Source organism: Cupressus sempervirens, chromosome 5 (genome assembly GCF_028749045.1).
Source record: "Cupressus sempervirens isolate cs-2001-9-10 chromosome 5, ASM2874904v1, whole genome shotgun sequence".
Taxonomy (NCBI): Eukaryota; Viridiplantae; Streptophyta; class Pinopsida; order Cupressales; family Cupressaceae; genus Cupressus; species Cupressus sempervirens.
Window position 1 is genome coordinate 419,554,778 of NC_143122.1, and position 9,504 is coordinate 419,564,281.

Sequence of the window (9,504 nt, forward strand, 5' to 3'; positions counted from 1 at the left end):
CCTCTTTGAATTCGCCTCAAATAATTTATCTTGAATTCTATGCCACTAGCTTATCATAGAAATCTTCCACACACTTCACATAATTCAAGAAATTAACTTTGTTGGCTCAAATTTGTTAAATCTTTGATTACTCTTTTTATAGTCACTCGACATCCACATTATTCACTCAACAATAATAGTCCTTTGATGCACGACCAATACTAATTTTCTCAACATCAACTAAGTATGGCTTGCTCGATCACTATTGTCATTTTCGTGATGCTATACACTAAGTATATTTTTTTGACACTTGATACATACTATTTTTTTGATGCTCATCATGTACTGAATTTTGCTTGGCCTGAACTAAGTTTTCTCGACTTGCATTATTTTCTCGGCCAAGTTTAGTAGACACTTTATGAAAACACTTCTTCTAGGCTTAGCTAAAGTAACCATTCACTTTATCCTTAAGTAGATCAATAATACATAATACCATCAATGTCTTGCTTAGTCTTACTACACCTTTTATACACCAAATAACTTAACCTTTCTCTGCGTTCTCTTGTTATCTTTTCTTTTCAAATCCGCTTTATCAATCAAACAAATCATAGCATTCAAACAAAAGTAAGCAATTCTCCCATAGGTTTGACATCAGTGACAAAATAATGATTGTTCCATGATAGTTGCATCAATCTTCCTCTCTTCAACAATCTCCCTCTTTGACATTAATGGCAAACAAATACTAACTACAATACCAAAAAGAAACTATATACCTTGTATTGAAATCTCTCTTATTATCAATATGTGTGCCTTCATCTGATCTCTGATCTCTTCCTCTTATTTCTCTGTCAACATATTCTAAATAAGCTCTCCCTCTTTCTATTATATCTCCCTTAGCTTTATATCTTATATCTCCTTGTTTGACAACAATGACAAAGAATTTTCATCTATACATGTAGATACAATCAATTCAAGTTCTCCCTCTATCACCTTACATTTGACTATAAATCTTTTGTTTCAACTCCTTCCTTACTTTAGGAAGGTCCTAAAGTAAGATCCACTACACAAAGTTATAAAATATGTCATTCAACATAGTTGATGCAGGGCACTACTATTGCTTCTTGAGTAGCTTTGGATAGGGGTATCACCCCTAGTTTACCTCTCTAAGATATTCATATGCATCCTTAGGTAAAGATTTTGTGAATATATCAATTATCTATTCTTTTGTATTCACATATTCCATTCACACTTCTTTGTCTTGAACCAACTCTCTCAAGTAATGATACTTGATTTCAATGTGCTTTGTCTTTGTGTGCATCAAAGGGTTCTTTGATATGTTTATAGCACTTGTATTGTCACAATAATGTACCACATGTTCAATAGTTTCCTCCTTCATTACTTTGAGTATCTGTTTGATCCATACCACATTTGTGCAATTCACTACAACAATCTCATATTCAGCTTTAATAGTGACTGTGATATACAAATTTGTTTCTTACTAGTCTAGGTGACCAATCTCTTTCTTCAGAAAAATGCTCCTCCACTTGTACTCTTTCTATCATTAATATTTCTAGCCCAATTAGCATCAATATAGGCTCTCAATTCAAACTTGTCATTTTTCTTGTAGTATAGACCATAGTATTTTGTTATTTTCAAGTATCTCATGATCCTTTTAACAAAAATTAAATGATTCTCCTTAGGATTTGTAGAAAACCTTGCAACAATCCCAACAACTAATGCAATGTCAAGTCTACTATGAACTACATATCACAAATTTCCAATCATAGATATGTACAATGTTTGATTTACTTCAATAGAATCATTAGTTTTGGATAGTTTGTGTCCTATCACCATAGGAATACTAAAAAGTTTTGAATCCTCCATACCAAAAGTTTTTAATATTTTCTTCACATACTTGGACTGAGTGATGGAAATACCATATTTCATCTAATATACTTATAATCAAACAAAGAACTTTATCTCTCCAAACATAGACATCTCAAATTATTTCTTCATTTCATTTGCAAATGTCTTACACAATGCATTTTGTCCTCCAAATATGATATCATCAACAAATATTTTAGCTAGTAAAATCCCTTTACCTCCTTTTGTCTTCAAGTACAAATTGTTGTTATCATTAGTCTTCTCAAAATCAATCTTCACAAGATAGTTGTGAAGCCTCTCATACCATGCTCTTGGAGCTTGCTTCAAACTATATAAATCTTTATGCAATTTACATACCATGCTCTCATTTTTTGGATCAACAAATCCTTCTAGTTGTTCTATGTAAACCTCCTCTTCTAGTGTACCATTAAGAAATGTTGACTTCACATCCATTTGGTAAACTTTAAAACCTTTGTATGAAAAGTAAGCAAGTAGAGTTCTTACTCCTAATCTTGCAATTGGGGCAAATGTCTCTCCATAGTCAATTCCTTCTTCTTGTGCATATCCCTTGCAAACTAATCTTTCCTTATTCCTTATGACTTCACCATTCTCATCTAGTTTGTTTCTGTACACCCACTTGGTTTCAATCACATTCTTGTTCTCTGGTCTGGGTACTAGAGTCCATGTTTTGTTCTTCTCAATCTAATCAATGTCTTCTTTCATGGATTTATTCTAGTCTTCATTCTCTACTGCATCCTTTACTAATTTAGGCTCATGCATGATTAACAAAAATGTATCATATCTCAACCTATTCCTTATCATTGGTTTGGCTTCTTTATCTCCAATAATTTGTCCAACGGAGTAATGTCTTCTGACATACTTTGACAATCTTGGTTTTTCTCTTCTGTCTACAATGGTTTGTCAACTTCAGTGTCATTGTGCACTTCTCTATCAGGTAACTCAACATTCCTTTCATGTGCATTGATCTTAGTATTAGAATGTACCTCATCTTCTATCTACAACTTGGCTCTTGAATGCAACTTGGCTCCTGACTGCAACTTGGCATCCATTGTATGTGACTCAACAGTCACTTACTATTATTGATTAGCAACTTGGTTTGTAGAATCATCATCATTAGACATGTCTTCAAGTAGTACATGAAGGTTTTGTTGTTTTCAGGTTCCTTCTTTGGTTCATCTTCATGAACTTTTGTATATTCATCAAACTTCACATTTGCAATTTCCACAACTTTGTTATTGTTAGTATTTAAAAACTTATAAGATTTACTTCTTGTGGAATATCCTAGGAATATACTTTCTTCACCTTTAGGTTCAAGTTTACCATTTATGTTTTCCTTAAGAATGTAACACTTGCTTCCAAATACCTTAAAATATTTGACATTGGGTGAGTATCCATACCATAATTCAAAAGGTGTGGAGTTTGTACTTTTCTTGGCTTATACTTGGTTCAAGGTATAGCCAATTGTATTGACAACTTCTCTCCAGTATTTCATTAAAGCAACATTCTTTTGCATCGCTAGTGTCTAGCACAATTCATTATAGACTTTTTAATCCTTTTATAAATTCCATTTTGTGAAGGGGTCATAGGTGCAAAATTTTGTTTCTTGATTCCTCTATCATTACAGAAGTTTTCAAACTCAATTGATGTAAACTCTCCACCTCTGTCAGATCTCAGACATTTCAAACTCTTGCTAGTTTCCTTTTCAACTCTTGTCAGATGCAACTTAAACATTTGAAAAGCATAAGATTCTTCTTTTAAGAACATTACTGTCATCATTCTTGAGTAATCATCAAAAAATAGGATAATGTACTTGTCACCTTTGCAACTCTGCACATGAATTGGTCCACATAAATCAGTATGAACTAATTCAAGAATTTCTTTTGAAGTACGAGTCTTACTTTTAAAACTAGACTTTATCATCTTGCCTAACTGACATTGTTTGTAAATTACATTATCAAGTTTCTTTAGTTTTGGAAAACCTCTGACTCTTTTCATCTTACTGATACTGACCAAATTATCAAACTTTACATGACACAACCTCTTGTGCCATAGCCACACATCATCAAATTGTACACCAAGACAAGTAGCATCATTCATACAAATATAAACTAGAATACCTCTAGTCTGATCTCCACTTCCAATTAGTTTTCCCTCAGTATCATAGATCTTAGCTTTTTTCTTATCAAATTCAACTTTACAACTTGAACTATTCAATTGTGACACACTTAACAGATTATTACGCCGAGAGGCGTTCTATACAATGGCAGCACAAATGCCCAGCACGGGAATATGCCAAGATTCCTGTCAATAAAAAAGAATTGGGAGCAGTTACAAACTTCCAAATTAAATATTAAAAAAGAACTCCCAAAATAATAGCTGGCCGAAATAATAGTTGGCCAAATGGAGGCCGAAATAATAGGCTCGAAAAAGTAGGGCCCGAAAAAGTAGGACCCGAAAAAATAGGGCCCAAAAAAATAGGGGCAAAATAATTTCAATATGATTTTTTTTTTTGTTAAATATAATTTTGCATGCACATTCATGCTTTTTTTTTGCGGGGAGTGGGGGAATTTGAAACAAATTCGTGGAATGTGAAAAGACGTCTGTTGGGGGATATGAGGAGCCTCTCAGAAGTTATATAACCAAGGCTCCTCATTTCATTTTCATTTTATGTTTTTGCAGGAAGGAAGAGATGGAGGTTATTGGAGGATTAGATTGGAGTTTTTGAATAGGAGTAAATTGAAGTTTTGGAGTAACATTTTTGCAGGTGAGATTTCTATTTTTTATTTACATTTTCATTTAGATTTAGATGTAGAAGTAAATTGAAATTCAAAATTAGTTATAATATTCTACTTTGATTTATATTTCAATTTTAATTAATTTCATTTAGATTTAGAATTCTGTTCATATGACCGAAATTGAGGCCACTGGAGGACCTGTGCAGAGTTTTTCGTGGAGATAAGCATGTGGGTACTGAATCAAGGCACATTAGGCCTCTTGGAGATGTAATTGTGGTGACTTCCATGGCTTTTTGAATCGAATAGGGCAATCTAAACAATCTCAGATCTGAAATTCTTTTTTTCCTTTTCAGCCGAAGACAGAACAAAGATTGCTTGCAAGAAATTTTGCAGAGTTTAAGATTTGATTGCTTATGGCCGACTATTCTTGGTAACTGATATTTCTATTGTATATTCCCGTGCCCAGCACGGGAAGTTTTAATCTATACAATTTATTTTGTGCATTTAGTGCACAAACTAAAGAATGCATATGCAATCAATTTTTTTATCAATCTTTATGATAGCTTTTTTTTTAAAATAGAAAATAGAAATTATTCTTTTATGTATGTAGAAAAAAATTAGAAAGATTTTATGTATGTAAAAAATTAAAAGAATTCTATATACATCTAGATTTATTGAAAAGAATTCTATTTACATCTAGATATTTTGATTGAAATAACCATAATGTAAAAACAAAATATAAAATAGAAATGTTAATATATGTATGTAGAAAAAATTAGAAAGATTGCATGCATCTAAAAAAATTCTATTTACATCTAGATTTTTTTAGAATGGAAAAAAATGGATAATAGAAATATCAGTTGCATGTTTGTAGAAATAAATTAGAAAAACATGTATCTAGAAATTAAAAAGATTCTATATGTGTCTAATTTTTAGATTTTACTTTATTCTAAACTAATTATTGATGGATATATATTTTAAAAATATTTATGTAGTTTAAAGTTTAGATTTTAATTAATTTGTATGCAAATAGGAAAAAGAATAAATATTTTATATATATGTAGATTAATTTCTATTTTTAAAATTTACAAGTAAATGAGTACTTTATTCATTTAAAGCAAACAAGTTTTTAAGTAATATATTTTTATTTTAGAAATATATTAATCATAATGTTCATTTATTATTACTTATTTAATATACTTACTCTCAAATCTAAGACAATAGAAATGATATTTTATTAACTTTGAAATAGGGAAGTGTTAAGCAAGTTCGTTTACAAAAATACCAAAAATATATTTGGTCTTTGATCAAATTGGAGTTAATATTAGAAATATAAATATGATCATTAACAATTAAGCTAAATTCAGTTCAAAACAATAATGTTATTTAAATTTAAATAATTTTTTTTGAAAAGAATTCTATTTACATCTACATATTTTGATTGAAATAACCATAATGTAAAAATAAAATATAAAATAGAAATGTTAATATATGCATGTAGAAAAAATTAGAAAGATTGCATGCATCTAAAAAAATTCTATTTACATCTAGATTTTTTTAGAATGGAAAAAAATGGATAATAGAAATATCAGTTGCATGTTTGTAGAAATAAATTAAAAAAACATGTATATAGAAATTAAAAAGATTCTATATGTGTCTAATTTTTAGATTTTACTTTATTCTAAACTATTTATTGATGGATATATATTTAAAAAATATTTATGTAGTTTAAAGTTTAGATTTTAATTAATTTGTATGCAAATAGGAAAAAGAATAAATATTTTATATATATGTAGATTAATTTCTATTTTTAAAATTTACAAGTAAATGAGTACTTTATTCATTTAAAGTAAACAAGATTTTAAGTAATATATTTTTATTTTAGAAATATATTAATCATAATGTTCATTTATTATTACTTATTTAATATACTTACTCTCAAATCTAAGACAATAGAAATGATATTTTATTAACTTTGAAATAGGGAAGTGTTAAGCAAGTTCATTTACAAAAATACCAAAAATATATTTGGTCTTTGATCAAATTGGAGTTAATATTAGAAATATAAATATGATCATTAACAATTAAGCTAAATTCAATTCAAAACAATAATATTATTTAAATTTAAATAAAATAAGCCATGTTTACTTTGAAACATCAAACAACTAATTAACTAATACAATAATTAAAATAAATGAATCTATTATGACATAGAAAAATATTTTCGAAGTATAATTTCTTTGTTTTTCAATCAATATGAGTTTTTTTTTCTACTTGAAAAGATAAACCATCCTAATTGTCATCCTTAGTTAACCCTAACAACAACCCCTACCTTAGCCCTAGCCCCAACAATGATGTACAATATAACTATAATCCAACATTAAACTATAATTATAGCACTAAAACATATCCCTATTGATATAACGAAAATCTCAGTCCAAACCATAATCTAAACCAAAAACCTACACACTAATATTGGTTATAGTCCTAACCCTAAAATCTAACCCTTAACCATAATGTAAAAAAAAACTCCAAAATATTGATCAAAATCCTAAACCTACCTATATGGATAACCATGATATTAAACTCTAAATCCAGTCCCAAGGTCCTAACCATGGTGTAAACCTATAACCGAACTCTTAAAAAATTTACTAATCCCTGATCCTAATCACATTCCCAACTTTAAACTTGAACCATAAACCATAGTTGTAACCATAATCATAAACTTACACAAAACCCTAACCCTAAAGGTACAATCATAAAATTAATCATAGCTTAGACCCTAATCCTAGCACAAACCACAATCATGACCAAATATAAATCTTCACCTTACCCCTAATCATAATTTCAATGTTAACCCTAATATTAGTTTCAATCCTACCATGATATGAACCCTAATATAGACTTCACCTTGATCCTCACCCTAATCTTAAGTCTAATTAAACCCTGACTAAAACCTAATCTAAATGATATATCTAACTATAATCCTAATTGTAATTATCATACAACCCAATGCTAACCCTCATGTATATTTAATCCCTAATCTTAACTCTAAATATTCTATTAACTCTAGAATTGACCTTGATTCTAACCATAACCCTAAAATCTAAATTGTAACCATAGCACGAAAGGTGGGGACCCCCGCTACATGGCACAATTCTGGGTCTTGGAGCCTTGCGAAAGCACTACAGAGTGAGGAAATGTCATAAAGGTGACATGTAGTAGCATGATGCAATTTTGGGCTTTAGAGCATTGCAGAAACAATGCAGCTTAAGGAGGCGCTAGAATGGAGACTCATGGAAAGAAGAGGAAAGACATTCATGTCGCTGGCAAAAAACTATGAAAAGAGATAACATGATGTCTTAACCTCCCACAAAAAATGCAAGGTTGATCCCAAGGGGGAATTTGGTTTCCCCAAAAATGAATGATGGTCATCGATGAAGGTCTTCCTCTCGAAATAGACGGCATAGATGCATCGTGAATCCTCACCAATGAAGGATTAGGTCGCAACCGTCGATGTAGATTCTCCCCTCAAAAAGGATGACTGAGATGCAACGAGGAAACTCCTCCCAATGAAGGATTAAGTCACATTCGTCGATCAAGATTGGCTTTATTTCCAATGGATGACTAAGATGTAGTGAAGAGATTCCTCCCAACAAACGAAGCAGATAGCACAAAAGGTGTGAACCCCCTCCATGTGGCACAATTTTGGGTCTTAAATACTCATGAAAGCATTGTGGAGTGAGGAAATGTTGGAAAGGCAATGCGTGGTAGCATGATGCAATTTTGGGCTTCAGAGAATTGAAGAAACAATGTAGCATGACGATGCATCAGAATGGAGATGCATGGCAACATCTTGTGCAATTCTAGGCTTTAGAGTGTTTCGAAGACACTAGCATATAAAGAAACATTAGAATGGGAATGCATGGCAACATCTTGCACTTTTGGGAAGATGGGAAGATAGCTCGCGAAGAAATAAGAGTTATCGAATCTCGCAGCATGAATCAACCCGACCAAGAAAAAATGATCCAGTGTGGTCAATGAAGAAACCGAGCCAACACAAAATGTTAGCCGCCAACTTTAGCGATGTTAACCCTCTGCAAAGAACCTATCCCATTTAAGGTCTCTCAGATCAGACATCAGTGATGGGTTGAATAGGGGGAAAAAATAGCACACAATGCCCTCCTAAATGAAATTCTAAATGTAACACTAATAACCACAGTCCTACTTCTTTCCCCATGAGCGTGGGAATATACATATTATTATATAGGGCACCTTATATAATAATAAATATAATCTAAAATCCCAACCCTTACTCCCCTCCTAACTATAACTGTGACCATAAGAAAACTTCTAAATATAACCCTTCCTCTAACTCTAACCCTAACCCTAACCCTAACTATAATTGTAACCCTATCCCTACCACTAACTGTAACCCTGAATCTAACTCTACCATAATTGGACTTTAACCCTAACTATAACTATAACCCTAAACCTAACTCTAACCTTAACCGTAACCATAACCATAACTCAAAACCTAACCCTAATCGTAGCTAGGATTCTAATACTCTGTCTACCCCTAACTCAAACTATAGCCCTAACTATACCTAAAACTCTAACCGTAACTCATATTCTAACCCTAAACCTAACCCTAACCTTGACCCTAACCCTAACCCTAAGCCTAAGCCTAACCCTTTGTCTACCCCTATCTCTAACCCTAACCCTAACCCTAACCCTACCCCTAACTCTAACCCTAAATCTAACTCTTTCTGTAAATCTAACTCTACCATAATTAGACTCTAACCCTAACCCTAACTTTAATCCTGATTGAAACCCTAACTCTAACCTTAACCCTGACTCAATCCCCTTACCCTAACCTTAACAT

The 9,504-nt window shown here is 31.6% G+C and overlaps 1 long non-coding RNA gene across 1 annotated transcript; it reads left to right on the forward strand.

Moving 5' to 3' along the window:
• The first annotated feature begins 4,492 nt into the window (after positions 1–4,492).
• On the forward strand, positions 4,493–5,218 carry LOC149556569 (uncharacterized). Its single transcript, XR_016352360.1, has 2 exons — positions 4,493–4,648; positions 4,778–5,218. It is a non-coding gene; the product is annotated as an uncharacterized LOC149556569 (long non-coding RNA).
• The last annotated feature ends 4,286 nt before the right edge of the window (positions 5,219–9,504 follow it).